General features: G+C 42.1%; 1 protein-coding gene across 4 annotated transcripts in view; it reads right to left on the reverse strand.

Annotated features, from left to right (window-relative positions):
* XPO4 (exportin 4) overlaps positions 1-23,589 on the reverse strand; it is a gene marked incomplete at both ends in the record, with an annotated part of 141,254 nt that overhangs the window by 60,985 nt on the left and 56,680 nt on the right. The gene's annotated exons all lie outside the window — the stretch shown is intronic.

Here is a 23,589-nt window from a genome sequence, read left to right on the forward strand (position 1 = left end):
CTCTCTTCATCTGCCCCCTTGTGGAGGTGCAGGGAAAGAAAAACCAAAAGTAAGGGAAGCTTGCATTTTAAAAAGGACCAAAAAAAAAAAAAAAAAAAAAATTAGTGAAATGAATACTAAACATTATTAACACTGAGTCTATTTTCTTAGGAAGCACCTGTTTTCATGTAATATATTCACTGGATGCCAGATATCTGGCCATACTGAAAAATGAAGGCCTGATTATCCTTTTTTTTTTTTTTTTTTCCTCTCTCTCATACTGGGGATTGAAGGGGTGTTCTATCTCTTTGCTAAATCTGAGCCCTTTTTATTTTTACAATTTTATTTCTTTGTTTTTGCGGTATTGAGCGTTGAATCCAGAAGCATTCTATTCTACCTCCGAGCTACAACCCAAGCCCAATTTTTCACTCTTTATTTTGAAATAGGATCTGACTAAACCGGGCATGGTGACGCATGCTTGTAATCCCAGTGTTTGGGAGGCTGAGACTGGAGGACAGCGTTTCACGGAAAGCCTCAGCTACTTAGTGAGACCCTCCACAATTTAGTGAGACTCTGTTTCAAAATAAAAGAATAAAAAATAGGGCAGGGGGTGTAGCTTGCCCTAAAAAAAAAAAAAAGGAAAGAAAGAAATAGGATCTGACTAACTGTGGAGGGCCTCCCTAAGTAGCTGAGGCTGGCTGAAAACCTGAGATCCTCCTATCTCAGCCTCCAAAGTACTGGGATTACAAGCATGCTCTACCAGGTCCGGCTCTATTTTTAATTTTTTTTTTTTTTTTGCAAGTTTGGGGATGGAACCCAGGGGCATTTAACCTCTGAGCTACACCCCCTGCCCTATTTTTTATTCTTTATTTTGAAACCGGGTCTCACTGAGTTGCAGAGGGCCTAAGTAGCTGAGTCTGTCCACGAACTGAAATCCTCCAGTCTCAGCCTCCCAAATGCTGGGAATGCTGGGATTACAAGCGTGCACCACCACGCCCGACTTTATTTTTAATTTTGAAATGGGTTTCACCCAAGTTACTGAGGCTGGCATAGAACCTGATATCCCTGTTTCAGCCTCCCAAGTACTAGAATTACAGGCATATATGGCCATACCTGGAGCCTGATTTTGGGGGGGGAGGGGGTACTGGGAATGAAACCCTTCTACCTCCGGACTACACTGCGTGCACCACCACACCCAGAGAGCCTGATTATCCTTTAGAAAAACAAACTGAAATATTTATGGATAAAATTTACTTCAAAATACTCTGGGGTAGCAGGCATGGTGGTGCTTGCCTGAAATCCCAGTACCTGGGAGGCTGAGACAGGAGGATCACACAGGTGCGAAACCAACCTCAGCTACTTAGTGAGGCTCTCAGCAACTTAGTGAGATCCTGTTTCCAAATAAAGTATAAAATAGGTCTGGGAGTATAGCCCAGAGGTGGAAAGCCCTGAGTTCCATCCCCAGCACCACAAAAAAAGTTTTAAAAATGCTCTGGGTTTGGCAAAGTATACATGAAACAAGACTACCTGTGAACTCACAGCTATGGAAATCAGCTAGTCATTCCACTTCTGTATATCTTTGAGTTTCCACAATAAAGGGGGGAAAACATTTTAGTATATAAAATAAATGGACTAAGGCAATTGATTCTAATTCATAATAGTAGAAAACTATTCCGCTTACTCTTTTTTGTTTTGTACTGGGGATGGAAGAGACATTCTACCTCCAAGTTATACCCCCAATCGAATTTTCTTATTTTGAAACAGGGTCTCACTAAGTTATAGCCTCGCCTCCCCAGGCTGGCTTCAAACCTGTGAACCTCAAGTCTCAGCCTCCCAAGTACTGGGATTAAAAGCGTGTGTCACCACGCCTGGCTCCATCTGTTCTTTTCTAGTTTTTATTTCCCTTAATTTTCAATGTGCTGTTTATGTAATTTAAAAAGTAGTTTTTGGTATATAAACTATACAGTAATGAAATGTATTTACTAAGCTGTATTAAATACTATATTAAACAAAAGTATATAAATTATAATACTCTAGTACCGGTTTCTAAGAATCTGCAATCTGATATTATAATGGTACCAAATTTTTACTCCTAAATATCCAAATGTAACAAAATATATATGATTGCTAAATGTCTTCGGCTAGGGAAAATAACAGTATTAATACTTTATGTGCTTTACATATCATGATTTTATTTATCACAGGTTTAAGGTAAGCTTCCACAACTTAGTGAGACCTTGTTTCCAAACAAAAAACTTAAAAAAGGGTTGGGGTGTAGCTCAGAGTTAGAATGCCCCTGGCATTACTGGGTTCAAACTCCAGTATTACGAAACAAAACAAAAAAATTAGGCAAGACAGAAAATTCACATAATCATAATAGAATGGCTAACCTCAAGGCAGACTTCTGCCATTCTGGAGGCCAGTAGATAACGTGGCCTCAGGAGGAGGCGGAGGAGGCAAGTCTTCAGGTGCTATAACTGCAGGAGGCAGCTAAGCTCTCCAGAACTCCAGACGGTTCGAGCACAGAAGAACTGAAGTGGCAGAAGGGGATATGTGTGAATTTTGCTACTTTTAGAAATATCAAAAAGCAGCAAGGCGGTGCTATACACCTATAATCTCATTACTTGGGAGACAGACAGGAGGAATGCAGTGTACAGGCCAGCCTCAGCAATTTAGTGAGGCCCTTAGAAATTAAGCAAAACCTTGTTTTCAAAATAAAAAATAAAAGCTGGGAATGGTGGGGCACACTTGTAATCCCAGTATCTGAGAGGCTGAGACAGGATGATCATAGTTCTTGGCCAGCCTCAGCTACTTAGGCTCTCCACAACTTGGTGAGACCCTGTTTCAAAATAAATTTAAAAACTGGGCTGGGGTGGAGTTTGAAGGCTGAATGCTCTTGAGTTCAATCTCTAATACTTAAAGCTGCTGCTAAATTGAATGCTGAGACCTGAATTTCTTCAGGTGGGAAGAGTTGTGAGTTCAGTGTCTGATACCTACCAGTAAATTCCCTTCCCTACCATTATTTTAAAGTTTGTGTGAGTTTGTTTTTCTACATAAAGAGCAAATCTGAAAAAAGTTTCTAGTCTTAGCATAACATTTACCTTCTGTTAAGAAAGCAGTAAGACTACTGGGTGTTGTTGGGGACACTTGTAATCCCAGCATTCGGGAGGCGGAGACTGGAGGATCAGGGTTCGCAGACAGCTACTTAGCAAAGCCCTTCACAACCCAGCTACTTAGCAAAGCCCTTCGCAACTCAGTGAGACCCTATTTCAAAATTAAGAAGACTAATAAGTAGGGCTGGAGGTGTAGCTTGAAGGTACAATGCCCCTTGGTTCCATCCCCAGTACCTAAAAAAAAAAAAAAAAAAAAGAATAAAAAGTATGGCTGGGGGTGTAGCTCACAGGTAGAAAACAGTAAGAGGCCGCACTTACTTTCATTGAAAAATCTGTGCTGAATAATGACACTGCAGACTTAACTGCCTATCAGCCAACATGGCAGCGCCACTAAGAACACTTTGTACTTAGAACTGTTATCACAATGGGAGCAGAACAGTTATACACAGATCTGAACTAAAATCAATACAACAAAATAATGTAAAGAACTAAGAAAATTCAATTTTTAATTTGATATCAAATATTTCTCTGTGTGTGTGTGTGTGTAAGAAATCTCAAAATACCACTCCTACCCCAGGTACTTTTTTTTTTTTTTGGTGGGATTGGGGATAGAACTCAGGGGCATTCTACCTCTGAGCTACACTCCCAGCCTTATTTTTTATTCTTTATTTTGAAACAGGGTTTCACTGAGTTGCAAAGTGCCTAAGTAGTAGCTGAGGCTGTCCTCAAACCGCAATCCTCCTGTCTCAGCCTCCCAAATTCTGGGATTACAAGCGTGCGCCACCACGCCCGGTTCCCAGGTACCTCTTACTGTAGAATACTTAAACACACACACACACAAGCTGGGCAGAGTGATGCATGCCTATAATACTTGGGAGGCTGAAACAAGAGGATTCTAGGTTCAAGTTAAGTGTACAATAACTTAGCGCGGCCTTGTTTCAAAATTAAAAAGGGTTAGGAGTATAACTCAATGGTAGTTTGCCCCTGGGTTCAAACTCCAGTGCATATACACATACACAAAACCACTAACTCATAAGAATTCGGAAATCTAGCACCCTGTTTCTTAGAACATTTTTAAAAATGATTTAAAACTTATATGGCTTTGTTATAAAATAAGTTTTAATAAAATAAGTTTCCTTAAAAATTTTCAAAGTTTCAGTTTATAGTCACTAACATGCTACAATATCTAGGCATTATATTGCTTAACTTTTTTTTTGGTGGTACTGGGTATGGAACCCAGGGGCCTTCTACCTCTGGGCTACATTCCCAGACCTATTTTATATATTGTTTTGGAAACAGGGTCTCACTAAGTTGCTGAGAGCCTCAATAAGTAGCTGAGCCTGGCTTCAAACCTGTGTTATCCTCCTCTCTCAGCCTCCCAAGGGCTGGGATTACAAGTGTGCGCCACCACGCCCCGCTACTGCTTAACTTTTAAAAACAAACATGTCAGCTGGGCGTGGTGGCACAAGCTTATAATTCCAGCATTTGGGAGGCTGAGACAGGAGGATTGTGGTTCACAGCCAGTTACTTAATTTGCAACTCAGTGAGACCCTGTTTCAAAATAAAGAAAAAAAAAAATAGGGCTGGGGGTGTAACTCAGAGGTAGAATGCTCCTGGGTTCCATCCCCAGTACTGAAAAAAAAAAAAAAAAAAAAATCAACAATGTCAGAGCAACCTGACAATGAACTGATTATTCACGAAGCAGTCTGTTATAACATGTATTACACTCTGGACAGATTTCATGAGATCACACCCATAATAGACTGGCACTAAACAGCTATCACTTTACCAAAGTTCAAGTCACAGAGTAACTCAAGACTTCTATAGGGCTACGGCCAAGAAAAACATGTATATATTTTCTAAAGTCACATCTAAACTAGTGTAATTTATATTTTGTATTGAAATAATTCGCTTACTTTCCCCCAGAATACAATCCCACAAATAAGATAATCAAATAAAACTGCTTTCTCTATTTCAAAAATCCTACATCTTTTAAAAAAATGTGTTACCCACATCTAATGCTTCCTTCCTTTTCCCGCATTTAACTAAATTAAGGATCTAGACGTTACAGTATAAAGGTTTTGCTGTCATTATACCAAATACAAGCTTACTGGATCTGAGCCATGGTTCCAGCAAGTGATCCAGCTCAGAGGTGCTAAAACCCAACCAGTCTTCTGAATTCAACACCATCTCAATCCTCCAGAACATCAGTAGCAGCTACGTGTAAATTCTACTGCGCCACAGAACAGAGAAGACCGAAACCCCATTCCCTCTCCCCTCTCCAGAGACCCTATCAGCGACAAAACTTTTCATCCCTGACATCAGTGGAGTACACACATGCACCACCTGTCCATCCTCTTAAGTGCGTGACCAAGGAGAAGCACACACCAGGCCAAGAGCCAAAAGGACAAGCTTTGTCCAATGCTCGCCACACTATCAACAGATAATCCTACTAAGTCTTCCCTCTCAGGCTCTCCAACAACAGACAGTATTATCAGTAAGCATAGACATTTTTTAGAGTGGGGAGGAGAACTGGGGATTGAATCCAGGACCTTATACAAGCCCTCTGCAACTGAACCCTTTTAAAATTATATTTGAAGCTGGGCAAAGTGGATCACATCTATAATCCCAGTATTAGGAAGGCTGAGACAGAAGGATTGCAGATTTGAGGCCAGTCTCCACAAAAAGCGTGACTCTCATTAACCTAGTGAGACTCTTCAAAATAAAATTGGGCTGGGGGGTGTAGATCAGATGTAGAATGCCCCTGGGTCCAATCCCTAGTATTAAATAATTATTTAATTACTTAATAAAAATTAATTTGGAGGCAAGGTCTCAATAAATTACCAAGGGTGGCCGTGAATTTAGGGTCTTCCTGCCACAGGCTCACAAATCACTGGGATTACAGATATGCACAAGGACACATCTTAACTTGAAGAGAGTAAATGCTATCTTTAGAAACATATAGGACAACTGAATGTGGTGGCACACACTTGTAATCCCAGCATTTGGGAGGCTGAGACAGGAGGATCCGGGTTTGTGGACAGCCTCAGCTATTTAGTGAGGCCCTTTGCAACTCAGTGAGACCCTGTTTCAAAATACATATAATATAAATAGGGCTGGGGGTATAGCTCAGAGGTAGGATGCCCCTGAGTTCTATCCCCAGTACCGGGGGGGAAAAAAATCTTGTAGCAACAATGGACATTTTATAAAAGCAATAAATAATCTGTTCATCTACATATATTCTTTTTTTACCCCCTCATTAATAAAATAAAGGTTCAGGAATGAAGGAGAGCCCAGTTTTTCTTAAATATTTAGTCATTTTCATTATTAAGTTTTCTAAAACCAAAAACTGCAATTTCTTTTCCTGGGACAGCACAGAACCAACAACCCCATTTAATGACATTACAGCATCAGATCCCAGCACCATTCCCTGCAGAAGGAGCAGAGAAGTATTCCATTACTATTTATGATCCATAAACCAACCGAAAGAGAGTATTTTTTCCTTTTTTTTGCAGCTAGTCTCAGGAACTTGTGAGGCCCTCCTCAACTCAGTGAGACCCTGTTACAAAATAAAGAATAAAAAATAGGCCAGGCAGCCGGGCGTGGTGGCACACGCTTGTAATCCCTGCGCTTGGGAGGCTGAAACAGGAGGATCACACGGGTTTGAAGCCAGCCTCAGCTACTTAGTGAGGCTCTCAGCAACTTAGTGAGACCCTGTTTCCAAATAAAATATATTTAAAAAAAAAAAAAAAAAAAAGGTCTGGGAGTATAGCCTGGAGGTAGAAAGCCTCTGGGTTTCATCCCTAGTACCAGGGGGAAAAAAAAAAAAAGCCAGGCATGATGGCACATGCTTGTAATCCCAGTATTCAGGAGGCTGAGATCCAAGGATCACGGTTCGCGGACAGCCTCAGCTACTTAGTGAGGCCCTCTGCAACTTAGTAAGATCCTGTTTCAAAATAAAGAATAAAAAGTAGGGCTTGGGGTGTACCCCGGAAGTTGAATGCCCCTAGTTTCCATCCCCAGACCTGCAAAAAAAAAAAAAAAAATAGGTCTGGGGTCTGGGGGTGTGGGTCAGAGGTAGAATGCCCCTGGGTTCAATCCCCAGTTCTGCAAAAAACAAAACAAAAACAAACCGTTATTTTATGAAAACCAACTCAGATCCATAAAAATAGAATCTTAATAAAAGAGAGTGTAACCAAACTAAAAAAAGAAGTATTATTGAAGCCAACATACCACACATACCTGCAAAACACTCTGATTACAAAATGATGCTGTCATTCCTGATTGGCACTGTCAACCCCTAAAGTATTTGTGGATGCCAGGTGAAGCGAGAGCTGAGATACAGCAGGGGCACAGGCACACGTCCATGCACCACAAGGACAACCTGTGAAGCATCCCGCAGGGACCTTACCAGCGAGCAAGAGCATGCCACACCTCACGGAGCTATGTCAAGTAAGCAGCAGGTAACACTTAAGTATATGAGCTGATAAATAAGACAACTGAGGAGTGAGTGAACCGCTGGGCGTGGTGGTGCACCCTTGTAATCCCAGCATTTAGGAGGCTGAAACAGGAGGATCGCAGTTCATAGCCAGCCTCAGCTACTTAGTGAGGTCCTTTACAACTCAGTGAGACCCTGTCTCAAAATAAAGAATAAAAAATGGGAGCCGGGAGTGGTGACACACGCTTGTAATCCCTGCATTTCGGGAGGCTGAGACTGGAGGATCGCGGTTCATGGACAGTCTCAGCTACTTAAGTGAAGCCCTCCACTACTTAGTGAGACCCTGTTTCAAAATAAATAATAAAAAATAGGGAGGGGGATGTTGCTCAGAAGTTGAATGCCCCTGGGTTCCATCCCCAGACCCGCCCCCCCCAAAAAAAAATGAGGCTGGGGGTGTAGCTTGGAGGTAGAACACCCTTGGGTTCTGTCCCCAGTACCACAAAAAAAAGAGAGAGAGAGAGAGAGAGAGAGAGAGAGAGAGAGAGAGAGAGAGAGAGAAAGTGAGTGAACCATGAACCACGTGGGGAGAAACCAAGCCGGCAGGCGACACTTGACAGGGAGGAGGAGATGACACCACTCCAGGTCAAGCACCTACTTAAAAATGAGCCGATGGCATTCTAACAGGGAATAAAGGACTAGGGCACCTTCTATGAACAGCAGGGATCTAAACTGAAGAAGCTGGGTATGGTGGTGCAGTTATAATCCCAGTACTTGAGAGGCTGAGATAAGAGAAATGAGGGGTTCAGAGGCCCTCAATCCTCTAGTGAAGCTCTTAGCAACTTAGTGAGACACTGTTTCCAAAAAAATTAATAGGTGTGGGTGTATTGCTCAGAAGTAGACTGCCCCTGAGTTCAATCCCCAGCATTACTAAATAAATAAATAAAAGAAGTGTCAGGCATGGTGGCGCATGCTTGTAAAAATAAAATAGGACTGGGGGTGTAGCTTGAAAGTAGAATATCCCTGGGTTCGATGCCCAGTAACACACACATACTGCGCTTACAACTGAATTAAGAATTCAATTACCAATGGATAAGTTTACTAAAGTATATAAAACCTCTACTCTGAAAGCTATCAAACAGTGTTGAAAGAAATGAAAGCCCTTAGCCAGGTGTGGTGGTGCACACTTGTAATCCCAGTACTTGGGAGGCTGAGACAGGAGGATCGCAGGTTGTAAGCCAGCCTCAGCAATGTACTCTCAGCAACCTTACAAGACCCTGTTCCAAAATAAAAAGTAAGAAGAACTGGGGGTATAGTTGAGAGGTAGAGTAGCCCTGGGTTCAATCCCTGCCAGAGCCAGCCGGCAAGAGTAGGGGTTCTGAAGTGAGGCGTGAGGATGAAGAGTTTTTGTTTTTTTTTGGTGGTACTGGGGTTCCTGGAAGCCCTTCTACCTCCGGGCTACACTCCCAGACCTATTTTTACATTTTTATTTGGAAACAGGGTCTCCTAAGCCAGCGCGATCCTCCTGTCTCTGCCTCCCAAGCGCGGGGATTACAAAGCGTGCGCCACCATGCCCGGCTGTGGGGATGAAGAGTTTTTAACCCTAATGTGGGGGAGCCGCCAGCCTACTATCTCTACTGGTCAACCACTGTTCGTGGGCCAATATTTCCTACGGGTCGAAGACTATACCTGGGTCAGTATTCTCTATTGCGCAGACACTCCTTGCCAACGCAGCTTCAATCTTGTCTTTATTGCGCCGATGCCAACTTGTTTTTCCAGAGGTATTTATACACAGCTACAGGTCAATCAACATTCTCGTGCTACCACCACCAGAATACAATACAGACCAATACAAAACACATATTACAGATAAGTCAATCAGTACCCTCGTATCATCACCACCTGATCTTCTCTCAGACCTTTTTGAACTTTCCATAACCCCAAACCTTGTTGACTCTGGGCGAAGGACAATCAGCTGAGTCAGAGACACCAATCTAGGGGAAGACCTTAATGGCTCCCAACAAATCCCCCTTTTTTACTATATTTAAAGAAGACTGTGTCTGTCTTAGGTTGTTTCCTTTTTGTATCAAGGATTACCCGTCTTTGGATAATACAGAGCTAAGCTGTATATCCTGTCTTAGGTTTCCTTGTCCCAAGGAAATCTTACCCGTCACTGACTACCAGCCTCTTAAATGGGGGTACGCTTCAAAGGTAAATTGTGCACTTCTGATGAAAAAATGTTCTCACTTTGTCCTGAGACCACACTCTGTCCCGAGTCTCTAACAAACAAGGTATTGGGAATATTGGTAAGACAGGCATTTCAGTAAGACATTTTCTCCAATTAACACAATGATTTTTACCTGTTGAATCAGTTTTACAGAGTAAACAAGTTATTAGTGGGCTAACATTTTTATCTTTTTTCCCTGGGTAACCAGGGCCCCACAAGACCAAACCTTCAATAACACAATTACTTATCAGTCTTTGTCCAAAATAAACTAAAGTACCAATTCTTTGTCCAAAATAATACTATCAGTCTTTGTACTATCAATTCTCTGTCCAAAATATCAGTCTCTGTCTTTGTACTATCAATTCTCTGTCCCAAATATGTCTCTGTACTTGTCTGCAATACCACAGGTGTCAACTGTAGACATCCCATCTTCCCGACATTTTTACCAGTTCTTTGTCTCGCATAAACAAAAGTTTCTGCAACGGGTGCAAAATTCAAAGCAAGAAGTCCCAGCAATTGCGAGTTGTTACTGAAGACAGAGATTTCCCGCTGCTCCAAAACAGCTGGATGAAGTATGGGATGATCTGGAACGTGAGCCCATGTTTAAGTCATCAGCATTAATCATTCCCATTTTGGGAGTTAATACTGTATAGGTGGAGGCACAGAGGTCCAATCCTGCGCTGCCTGGGGTTGCTCTGAATGAGTCCTGAGTAGTTTGTTTTGTTGAGAGTTGTCCTGCTGTGGCACAGCTGTCTGAAGTGCCCCACAACATTGTTGCTGCAGGGCCTGAGGCGGCCCCTCCTTCTGTTTCCCGACAGGAACTGATTCCCTTGCTCATCAGTCCTTGATTTACATTCCTTAGCCCAATGCTTCCCTCTTCTACATCGAGGGCATAAGCCTGGCTCTCGTCTATTACTAGCATTCTGCCTCTGTGGACAGTTAACTAAATGACCATTTTGTCTATACCCATAGCTTTTAAACATATTATTCTTAGGTACCAATTTATGTTGTTGGAAAAGGATTTCTTGTACAGTATTCCCTTGTAATGCTGCAGCCATAGCTAAACCCTGTGTATATGCAGGTCCTTTATCGGAACATAGCCGAATATAATCAGACAGGTCTCCTTTCTTTCTAAAAGGGCGTAAGGCAGCTTGACAAACAGCATTAGCATTCTCAAAGGCTAATTGCTAATTGCTTTGCGAGCAACAGCCCTGCTTCACTGTTGCCTATCAATCTACTAGCAGTTTGTAATAACCTGGCTACAAACTCCTGATATGGCTCATCTGGTCCCTGTCTTATTTTTGAAAGATCTGTTTGTTTTCCTGAAGAGGGCAACTTGTTCCATGCTCGACGCGCAGCAGCATTGGTCTGAGCATAAGAAGCTAGACTAAATTTTAATTGCTGAGCAGTCTCCCTAAACTGTCCTTCTCCTGCTAACATATCAAAATTTATGTGTATTCCCTGAGCTATGTTCAAATCTGCTGTGGATTGGCATTGTTTTGCAAATTCACTTCCATAATAAAAAATCACCCCCTGATAAACAAGCTCGGGCTATCTCTTTCCAATCAGAAGGACACAAAGCCTCCATAGAGAGAGATTCTAACATGGCTTGAGTAAAAGGTGCTTTTGGTCCATACTGAACACAAGCCATTTTTAATTCTTTTAATTGTTTGAAAGGAAAAGGCCTATGTCCTCTAATAACACCTCCTTGACCGTCAGGATTTTCAGTAACTGGATTGTTTGAAAAGAAAGGGTCTATGTCCTGTAATAACACCTCCTTGACCCAGTTTTGTCAGCATCTAAGAAATCTAATAACACTTCCTTAACCATCGGGGTTTTCAGTATCCGGGAAAACTCTAAATCCCCTAGTATCTTCTCCGTTTTTTGCAGTCTGATTTATCGCTGCTTGAAGCGGTGAAATTAAAGAAAACAACTCATCTCTATAGTACTGAGCAGCAGATTCTTCCTTAGGAAGCTTAACACAAAGCACATCTTCTAACATATATGCAAAAAACAAAAAACTTATTTTTTGACCCATTGTATATTTTTTGACCCACTGGATTTTTACAACTCTTACGTTAGGAACTAAACTTCTGACCTATTGCCTATTACTATTTACACTTTAGGCGCCTTCATTTTCTATCTTATTTTCTTTCTTCATTTTCTGTCTGTTTCTCTTTTCATTTGCCAGCTTGGTTTCTTTTGCGCAAAGCTTTAGTGACCAATTATATATTACAAAATTCCCACGTTTCACCGCTACCAAAAATCTTTTGAGTGCACTCCTTTTTTATTCAGCGGTGTCCTTCACGGGATCCTCAGTTTCAGAATTTGTCCCCGTATGGGCCACCACCTGCTGGAGCCAGCCGGCAAGAGTAGGGGTTCTGAAGTGAGGCGTGAGGATGAAGAGTTTTTAACCCTAACGTGGGGGAGCCGCCAGCCTACTATCTCTACTGGTCGACCCCTGTTCGTGGGTCAATATTTCCTACGGGTCGAAGACTATGCCTGGGTCAGTATTCTCTATCACGCGGACACTCCTGGCCAACGCAGCTTCAATCTCGTCTTTATTGCGCCGACGCCAACTTGTTTTTCCAGAGGTATTTATACACAGCTACAGGTCAATCAACATTCTCGTGCTACCACCACCAGAATACAATACAGACCAATACAAAACACGTATTACAGATAGGTCAATCAGTACCCTCATGTCATCACCACCTGATCTTTTCTCAGACCTTTTTGAACTTTCCATAACCCCAAACCTTGTTGACTCTGGGCGAAGGACAATCAGCTGAGTCAGAGACACCAATCTAGGGGAAGGCCTTAATGGCTCCCAACAAATCCCCAGTACCATGGGAAAAAAAAGCTTATCCAAGAACTCCATAATTTTAACAAAGTTCTACAAATTCAAGGTCATCCCTATAAAAATCCCTCCTTGAGTGTTTGCAGAAATCAATAAGATGATCTTAGTTTTCACATGAGAAGGTGGGGGACAGAGAGGAGACATTATCATTTTGAAACAGAAGAACAAAGCTAAATAAGTGTGGTACTGGGAACAGGTCCACAGACTGAACTGAGAAGCCACAAATAATTTACAGTCAAATAATCTACAAGGGGCCAAGGCAATGTAATTTGAAAATAATATTTTTTCAATAAACGGAACTGGAACAAGATATTCAATGCAAAGTAATGAAGGTGAAACTCAACTTTACACCACATACACACTTAACTCAGCCAGTTGTGGCAGCAAATGCCTGCCATCCCAGTACTGGTGAGTACTTGGACAAAAGATCCCAATACCCAAACTCTCCGAAGATGCACAAGGGGCCAAAAACAACAGGACAAGACGCTCAAGCCGGGCATGGTGGCACACTCCTGTAATCCTTGGGGAAAGAGGACTGCAGGTTTGGGGCGAGACTCAAAAACAGTTAGGCAAGGCCCTCTACAATTTAGTGAAACTGATTTAAAATAAAAAATAAATAAAATGGTATGGAAGTGAAGATGAGAAGTAGAATGTTCCCAGATTCAATCACTAGGACCAGAAATAGATTAGATAGATAGATAGATAGATAGATACATACATACATACATAAAATTCAGCAATTAGCACTGAGTGGCCATGCAGGGCAGACAGCACTACCACGGGATTGCTCTTCTTCCCCACCCCCCTCACCTGAGCATACACTAGCAGCATCCATGTCACTGGCCTGACACCACAACAATATACTCTCTCCTCTATCCTGACTTCTCCCAACAGGCAATAAAGATTCATCTCTGGAATACATAGTACAGAATTCAACCTTTCCTGTGCTCAAGCTCTCAGCCCCTTGGGCCAACACAGCTGAAGCCCGTGACGTGTCCTCTCTGCTCTCCTCTGCATCAAACAGCGAGGCAAGGTTTGGCTGACTGTTCACAGAAACACTACTATGCGCTTGACTGCCTAGGGGAACCCACATAGACCACACACAGCCCATGCCCTACCATTCCATGACAGCCAGTGTTGACCACCTTTATTCTGTGGGGTTTTTTTTTGGGGGGGGGGAATAGGGATTGAACCTAGAGGCTTTCTACCTCTGAGCTACAGCCCAGTCCTACTTTATTTATTTTATTTGAAAAAGGGTCTCATTAGGTTTATGAGAATCTCACGATTTGTTGAGGCTGCCCTCCAATCTGTAATCCTCCTGTCTCAGCCTCCCAAGAACTGGGATTACAGCGTGTGCCACCACGTCTGGCTGGTGGCACAGTTGGCTGATCGATCACCTTTATTCTTTGAAATACTCACTAGCTTTGCTTCCCAAAATTGAACTCAAAGGCTTTCCAGCTCTAAGCAACATCCCCTGGCCCTTTTCCTACTCTGTTTTGAAACACGGTCTCACTAGGTTGCTATGAGTCTTGCTAAGTTTCTGAGGCTGCCCTCAAATGTGTGTTCCTCCTGTCTCAGTCTCCCAAATACTGGGAATACAGCTGTGCGCCACCACACCTGGCCCTTCACTTGTCATTACTGGTCTTTCATCTCTTCTGATGCTTCTTGCTTTTAAATTACGCCCAAGCGTCCTGACGGTGCTCCTTTTTGCTTCTCTTTGGATGACCTCTCCCACTTCCTTAACTACCAGCCCTGCCACAGAAATAACTTCCAAAATGTGACCTTCCCCCCAATTTCCCACTACAATCCTATAGAGAGGGTAGTTGATAAACCATGGCATAACAGGTCCCTTGAAAGTATCCTTGGAACATGATTCACACACTACACGATGTACCCACCCAGTGTGTACCTCAACAGGCGCTGCTATATTCAGAGCTAGAACATAGTCTAATTTTAGAACATTTTCTTGCCCCAGAAAGCTTTGTGCACTTGAGCAGTCACCTCCGCTGTCCTCCCAACTGTCCCCATCCCAGATAACCACAAGGCTTTCTATCTCTTGCTGTGCTTCAACGTTTCCTATAGCTCAGGTTATGTGACGTGAGTCTTCTGTGCATGGCTGCTTTCACTCAGTATTATATACTAAGTTGAGCCATGATGTATTATGTATCAATGCTTCCCTCTTATTTCCTGTAGAACTTGGATGTTCTATAACTGAACTACATGCCTGCTCACCCCTGTCTTGTTTTAATTTATTTTAAAACAGAGTCCCACTAAGTTGCTGAGGGACTCATTAAATTGCTGATGCTGGTCATTAACCTGATATCCTCCTGTCTCAGCCCCCCATGTACTGGGATTACAGGCTTGTAGCACCTCATCTTTTAACTGACAAATGATATTCTATTTATAATTCATCCATTTATCAGTGAATAAACACTTGTGTTGTCTCCCCTTTTTTTGCCTAGTATAAATAACACAGTATAAGACTTTGGGGCCTGGTACCCACTTGCTGCAGCGCTGCCCTGTGTACTCTGGAAAATTTAGCAGGACCTGGCCTCTGCCCACTAGTTGCCAGCAGCACATCCCAAGCACTGGCCGCCAACCTGTCTCCAGACACTGCTGAATGCCCCAGTTGGGCAGCATATCCAATGGAGGGCCACAGCTATAGAATCTGACCTTTTCAGTGAAACTTTGTGTTACTTATATCTAGACTTGACATCACCACAAAACCAGCTTGTTAGGCTGAGACAGGAGGATCACAGGTTTGAGGACAGCTTCAGCAAGTAGTGAGACTCTCATCAACCTAGGGAGACCCTGTTTCAAAATAAAAATAGGGCTAGCCAGGCATGGTGGCGCACGCTTGTAATCCCTGCACTTGGGAGACTGAGACAGGAGGATCGTGTAGGTTCAAAGCCAGCCTCAGCTACTTAGTGAGGCTCTCAGCAACTGAGACCCTATTTCCAAATTAAAAAAAAAATATATATATATATATAATATATATATATATATATAAATAAAATCTGGGAATATAGCCTGGAGGTAGAAAGCCACAGGGTTCTACCCCCAGTACCACCAAAAATAAAAATAAAAATAGGGCTAATGGTGTAGTTCAGAGGGAAAAAGCCCGAGTTCAATTCCCAGTAACAAAATTTTTTAAAAATTTTGTTTCAGCCAGGTGTGTGGTGGTGCACACTTGTAATCCCAGCATTTGGGAGGCTGAAACAGGAGGATCTGGGTTCAAGGACAGCCTCAGCTACTTAGTGAGGCCCTTTGCAACTCAGTGAGACACTGCTTCAAAATAAAGATAAAAAACAGGGCTGGGGGTGTAGCTCATTGGTAGAATGTCCCTGGGTTCCATCCCCGGTTCCGGGGGGAAAAAAAATTGTTTCATGAAATCTAACACAATTTAATTTATGGCCACATCTTTTTATTCAACAAATATTCATGCTACTAAATATGAAGGTTGTTTGAGCATGCCTATTTAACTATATGGACAAATGGCCCAAGTTAGTAATTTTTCCTCCTAGTAATCCACTTTTATTTTAAATTGAAAAGCGATGTTAGTGAGAAGTTACAATGATAAAGCAACCACTCACCTACATACTTTCTCAGGCATTTCTTATTGCAGTACTGGGTATGGAACCCAGGGGCAGTCTACCTTTGAGCTATACCCCAATGCCTATTTTTTATTTTGAAACAGGGTCTCCCTAGGTTGATGAGGGTCTGTCTCACTGAGTTCCAAAGGGCCTCACTAAGTAGCTGAGGCTGTCTGCAAACTGTGATACTCCTGTCTCAGCCTTCCAAATGCTGGGATTACAAGCATGTGCCGCCATGCCCGGCTCTACAAGCCTCTTCTAACCTTTCTTATCAACACTCAGTTATTTGCTAGGATCGCCATATATCCTCATGTAAAAGAATGAAGCTTGCAGCCAGGCATGGTGGCACACTTGTAATCCAAGTACTTGGGAGGCTGAGATAGGAAGATCACAGATTTGTGGCCAGCCTCAGATACTTAGTGAGACCCTTTTTCAAAATAAAAAATAAGCCAAGTGTAGTGGCACACGCTTGTAATCCTAGTACTCGCAGGTTGAGACAGGAGGATGGAAGGTTCACAGCCAGCCTAAGCTACTTAGTGAGGCCCTCACAACTTAGTGAGACCCTGTTTAAAAATAAAGAATAAAAAGCCGGGCGTGGTGGCACACATTTATAATCCCAGCACTTGGGAGGCTGAGACAGGAGGATCGTGCAGGTTCGAAGCCAGCCTCAGCTACTTAGTGAGGCTCTCAGCAACTTAGTGAGACCCTGTCTCCAAATAAAATATAAACAAATAGGTCTAGGAGTATAGCCCAGAGGTAGAAAGCCTCTGGGTTCCACCCCCAGAAGAAAGAAAGAAAGAAAGAAAGAAAGAAAGAAAGAAAGAAAGAAAGAAAGAAAGAAAGAATGAATAGGGCTGGGGATATAATTCAGAGGCAGAAGGCCCCTGAATTCAACCCCTAGTTCTGCAAAATAAATAAATACATACATATATACATACATACATACATAAAGTAGGGTTGGGGTGTAGCTTAGAGGTAGAATGCCCCTGGGTTCAATCCCTAGTACTGCAGTAAGAAAAAAGATAAAAGAATTAAGTTAAAACATTATCTCACATCATATATAAAAATTAACTGAAAGCAGGGCGTGGTGGTGCACGCTTGAAATCCCAGTACTTGAGAGGCTGAGACAGGAGGATTTCAGATTTGCGGCCAGTATCAGCTACTTAGTGAAGCCCTTTGCAACTTAGTGAAACCCTATTTCAAAATAAAAAATAAAAAGCCAGGTGTGGTGGCACATGCTTATAATCTCAGTACTTGGGAAGCTGAGACAAGAGGATGTGCAGGTTCAAAGCCAGACTCAGGTACATAGTGAGGTTCTCAGCAACCTAGTGAGACCAGGTTTCCAAATAAAATATAAAAGCCGAGCATGGTGGCGCACGCTTGTAATCCCAGCATTCAAGAGGCTGAGACGGGAGAATCGCAGTTTGCAGACAGCCTTAGCTACTTAGTGAGGCCCTCTGCAACACAGTGATACCCTGTTTCAAAATAAAGAATACAAAATAGGGCAGGGGGTATAGCTTGGAGGTCAAGGCCCCTGGGTTCCATCCCCAGACCCCCTAAAAAAAAAATAAGGCTGGGGGTGTCAGTCGGGGGTAGAATGCCCCTGGGTTCCATCCCCAGTACTGCAAAAAAATAAAATAAAATAGGTCTGGGGGTCTATCCTGGAGTAGAAAGCCCCTGGGTTCCATCCCCAATACCACAAAAAAATAAAGAAAAAATTAAAAAATGGGGCTGGGGGTATAGCTCAGAGGTAGAATGCCTCTGGGTTCAATTCCCCAGTACCACACACACACACACAAAAAAAAGGCACAAAATGAATAAAAGATATATTTAGGAAGTCAGTCACAGAAAAAAACATAAATATAAATCTCTGTGACTGTGGACTAGACAATAGTTTATGAGATATGACAGCAATTTTTAAAAATGGTAATTGGCACCATCAAAACTAAACATTTTAGCTGGGCATGGTGGCACACACTTGTAATCTCAGCATTTGAGAGGCCAAGACAGAAGGATCCCAGTTCGCGGCCAGCCTCAACGACTTAGTGAGGTCCTCTGCAGTTTCAAAATAAAGAATAAAAAATAGGGCAGGGGGTGTAGCTCCGAAGTCGAATGCCCCTGGGTTCCATCCCCAGATGCCTCCCCCCCAAAAAAACTAAACATTTTGTGCTTCAAAGTATACCACACAAAGTAAAAAGACAACCCACAAAATTAAAATTATTTATTTACTTACTTACTTACTTTTTGTGGTACTAGAGGTGAAACCCAGGGACTTTTCTACCTCTGGCTTTTATACCTCCAGACCTATTTTATACTTTATTTGGAAACAGGGTCTCACTAAGTTGCTGAGAGCCTCACTAAGTAGCTGAGGCTGGCTTCGAACCTGCGTGATCCTCTTGTCTCAGCCTCCCAAGCACAGGGATTACAAGCGTGCGCCACCACGCTTGGTAAAATGAAAAATATTTGAAAAATCATCTAAGTGATGTGTATTTAGATTAAGAAACTTACAACTCAATAGTTAGAAAACACATAAACTAATTAAACAAGAACTGACTAGACACTGGAGAACTGGAAGCTCCAAAAAATGCTGGTGGGGAATAAACTAACACAATCGCTCTAAAAACAGCCTGGCCATGATTCACAACAGCGTTCTTTTTCCTAAGAGACAGTGCCTTATTATGTTCCCCAGGCTGGCCTTGAACTCCTGGACTCAAGTGATTCTCCCATCTTGGCCTCCTGAGTAACTGGTACCATAGAACACTCTGCTGCAGCCAGCAGCGGCATTATTGTATGTGTGTGGTGGGGGGTAGGGGGGTTGGAATGGGGGTTACTGGAGATTGAACTCAGAGGCATTCTATCTCCAAGCTATACCACCAGCCCAATTTGTCCTTGACAAATACCACCGGCTTGTCCTTGAGCCTGTGATCCTCCTGTCTCAGCCTCCCTTGTACAAGGATTATAGATGTGTGCCACTATAACTGGCTAGTATTATTCTTAATAGACAAAAAGTAGAAAACAACCCAACTATTCATCACCTAGTGAACAATAAACGCAAATATGCTATGCCAAATAATGTAATATTATATGGCAATAATGAGGACTGAGATACTGACTGAAGCTGTGTACTGTGTCTAGAAGGTCAGGTACTCTGATTAGAAGACACAACATAGATGAACCTGAAAATGTTACACTAAATGAAAGAACCAATCACAAAAACCATGAGTTACATGAGTTACATGATTCAGTTATATAAACTATCCAGGCAAATGCATATTGAAACAAATGACAAAATTTGTACAAAGAATGCAGATCAGATAATGGCACTGCGTCAATGTTAAATTTCTTGTGCTGGAAACTGTACAATGATTTTGTAAGACATTCTCTTACAAGTAATACAGTATAATTGAAAAAAAAAAAAAACCTTCGTTGTTTTTTTGTTTCTGGAATTTGAGTCCAAGGCCATGAACATGCTTGGAGAGCATTCATCACTGGGCCACATTCCTGGTCCCTTTGTAGAAAAATCTACAGTGAAGTAGTCAGAAGTAAACATTTATAATACCTAACCTATTCTCAAATGATTCTAAGAAAAAAATTTGTTTCAACACACATGTGCACACACATGCACACTCACAAAAACACAAACATAGTGCTTCTGTGCATGGAGAAAATAACAGATAAAATATTAAAAATTGGTGAAATCTGCTGGGCATGGTGGCACACGCTTGTATAATCCCAGCACTCAAGAGGCAGAGACTGGAGGATTGCAGTTTGCAGAAGCCCTTTGCAGCTCAGTGAGACCCTGTTTCAAAAATAAAAAGACTAAAAAATAGGGTTGGGGGTATAGTTCAGAGGTTGAATACCCCTGGGTTCCATCCTTGGTGGTACTGGGGTTCCTGGAAACCCTTCTACCTCCGGGCTACACTCCCAGACCTATTTTATATTTTTATTTCGAAACAGAGTCTCTTAAGTCAGCAAGGCTGGCTTTGAACCAGCACGATCCTCCTGTCTCCGCCTCCCAAGGGCAGGGATTATAAGCGTGCGCCACCACGCCTGGCAAAAAAAAAAAATTTTTTATGAAATCTGAGTAAAGGACTTACAGGAATTCTCAGAGCTATTCTTTAAGTCTGAAATCATAACAAAATAAAAAGATACAGCCAGGAATGGTAGCACATGCTTGTAATCCCAGTACTTGAGAGACTTAAGACAGAAGGATCTCAGGTTCACTGCCAGCCTTGGCTACCTAGTGAGCAACTTGAGACCCCATTATTCAAAGAAAATAAGGCTGAGGGTATAGCGGGGGTAGAATACAACCAAGTTCAATCCCCAGTACCAAACACACACCAAAAAATAAAAATAAAAATAAAAAAGTAAAATTACAAAATCTTATGAAGAGATTTGCCAGTTTTTGTGTGCATGTGATACTGGAGATTGAACCCATGAGTGTTCTACCTCTGAGCTACACCCCCAGCCCTATTTTATTTTTTATTTGGAAATAGGGCCTCACTAAATTGCTGGTGCTAACTTCTAACCTGCAATTCTCCTGTCTTAACCTCCCAAGTACTAGGATTATAAACCTGTGCCACCACACCTGGCTTAGGAAGAGATTTATATACAATGATTTAAATTAGTCTCCTTTAATATGATACCATTCTAAATGATCAAATTATTTGACCCAAAATACATGAATATTTTATAAAGCTTACTTTCTATTCATTTGCCTATCTAAAAGACAACTTTGGGGGGGGGGAGATACTGGGGATGGAACCCAGGGGCATTCTATACCCCCAGCCTATATTTTATTCTTTATTTTGAAAAAGGGTCTCACTAAGTTACAGAGGGCCTCGCTAAGTAGCTGAGGTTAGATGCAAACCTGTGATCCTCCTGTCTCAGCCTCCCTTCGGATTACAAGTGTACACCACTATGCCCAGCTCTACTTTGCACATTTTAATTAAACTAAGTAAGGATATCGTGCCCTTCTTATTGTATAAAGCTAAAAAAATTACTCATTTTTTCCCGATTGAAAGGCAAATCTCCAGATAACTGCCCAAATTAAATAAATTGGGTCCCTTTATTTCCCAAATAGTGCCAAACTGTAGCTTAGTTTAATGCCTCTGCCAAGTTTCTTATCCTCTGCCTAAAGCTAATCCAAAGAAAGAAACTAAGCTAGAGATCAGTTGCCGGCAAATGGAACTACACAGCAACCTATGATCACAGGAGCCCATACTCAAGAGCCATTAAGTAGCACATCCTCAAGATCTAGACACAAGAGCAGCGCATGGTGGCGCACGCTTGTAATCCCAGCATTTGGGAGGCTGAGACGAGGATCACGGTTGTCAGCCAACCTCAGCTACTTAGTGAGGCCCTTTGCAATTCAGTAAGACCCTGTTTCAAAATAAAGAATAAAATATATTCTTTATATATTTTATTATATAAATATATATATATATATATATATATATATATATATATATATATATATATATATATGCATGCCCCTGGGTTCCATCCCCAGTACCATTAAAAAAAAAAAAAAATCTAGACCTGGCTCTGGCAACAAGCTACAGAGCTTACCACTGCCAAAGGGCAGGGCAGGCTGCTCCAAAGCTTCATCTAAGGACTTTATAATACCTGTGTATCTTTCAGACAAACTTTGTTTCCAAACTCCCAGAAGTGTTTCTGTTTACAAAATAGTTACTCCCTACCACCTACATTTCCTCCTAAAACAGACACTTTAAAACTGGCTATAGCCGGGCTTGGTGGCGCATGCTTGTAATCCCCGCGCTTGGGAGGCAGAGACAGCAGGTTCGAAGCCAGCCGCGCGCGCTGGCTTAGGAGACCCTGTTTCCAAATTAAAAAAAAAAAGTAAAAATAGGTCTGGGAGTGTGGCCCGGAGGTAGTAGGGCTTCCAGGAATGGGAGTGTAGCCTGGAGGTAGAAGGGCTTCTAGGAACCCCAGTACCACCAAAAAAATAAAAATAAAAATAAATAAATAAAACTGGCTATAAACCAGGGGTGGTGGCCCACACTTGTAATCCCAGTACTTGGGAGGATGAGGCAGGAGGACCACAGGTTCGAGGACAGCTTCGGCAAGTAATGAGACTTTCATCAACTTAGCAAGCCCCTGTTTCCAAATAAGAAATAAAATTGGGCTAGAAGTGTAGCTCAAAGGTATAATGCCTCTGAGTTCAATCTCCCCTACCACAAAAAAAAAAAAAAAAAAAATTTTTTTTTTTTTTTTTTTTTGCTACAACATATACAACATAGATCCAAATGGCCTGAAACTTTCTAAACCCACACCCATGGACCCTTTTAAGGAAAGTCTCTACCATCTTGTAAAACAAAACAAAACCTGGAGCAAAAATGTAGCACTCAAACAGGTTTTCTTTGTGTGTGTGGGGGGGGGATGGGGATCTCGGGATGGAACCCAGGGGCATTCGACCTCTGAACTACACCCCCTGCCCTTTTTTTAGTCTTTATTTTGAAACAAGGTCTCACTAAGTTACTGAGTGCCTCACCAAGTACCTGAGGCTATCTGCGAACCATGATCCTCCGGTCTCAGCCTCCCAAATGCTGGAATTACAAGCGTATACCACCATGCCCGGCTTACAGGCACTTTAAAAAAAAAAAAAAAAAAACAGTTCAAGAACAGCCTCAGCTACTTAGTGAGGCACTTTTGCAACTCGGTGAGCCCCTACTCCAAAATAAAGAATAAAAAAATAGGGCTGGGTATGTAGCTTCGAAATAGAATGCCCCTGGGTTCCGTCCCCGGTACCAAAAAAAAAAAAAAAAAAAAAAAGGCAAAGAAAACATGTCTCTTAACCATAAGGAAAGTGAATACGGTGAAGATATGAAGTTAGGAAAAGGTGATTAAAGAACAAGGACAAAGAAGAATGTGAGCAGCTGTCTGGAAACTGCTCACAGGCACCAGCTACTGCTAGTGCCCAGAGAAGACACTACAAACTCAGCGTGAGCCACGTCCAGTTCCCCATACAGCCCAGGTACAGTTGCTTTTCCACATGCAAATAGAGCGACACAAAAGGCGAAGAAAGAGTTCTGATCACAGCACCCTTTAAACCCCCTAGTTTCACCAGCCACAATTAAGCTTCTATATAGATGACTCTAGTAGCTCTTGGCTCGATTGGAATAAAGATGATTCTTCTCAGTCCCTGCTATCTCTTGTTTATCATTTTTTTTCTGTGTGCATATGGTACTGGAGATTGAACTCCAAGTCATTCTACCTCTGAGCTGCACCTCAAGCACTATTTTATTCTTTATGAAACAAGGTGTCACTAAATTGCAAACGGCCTCACTAAGTAGCTGAGGCTGGCCATGAACCTGCAATACTCCTTTCTCAGCCTCCCAAGTACAGGGGTTACAAGCATG

This window comes from Muscardinus avellanarius (assembly GCF_963383645.1).
Source record: "Muscardinus avellanarius genome assembly, chromosome: 2".
Classification (NCBI taxonomy): Eukaryota; Metazoa; Chordata; class Mammalia; order Rodentia; family Gliridae; genus Muscardinus; species Muscardinus avellanarius.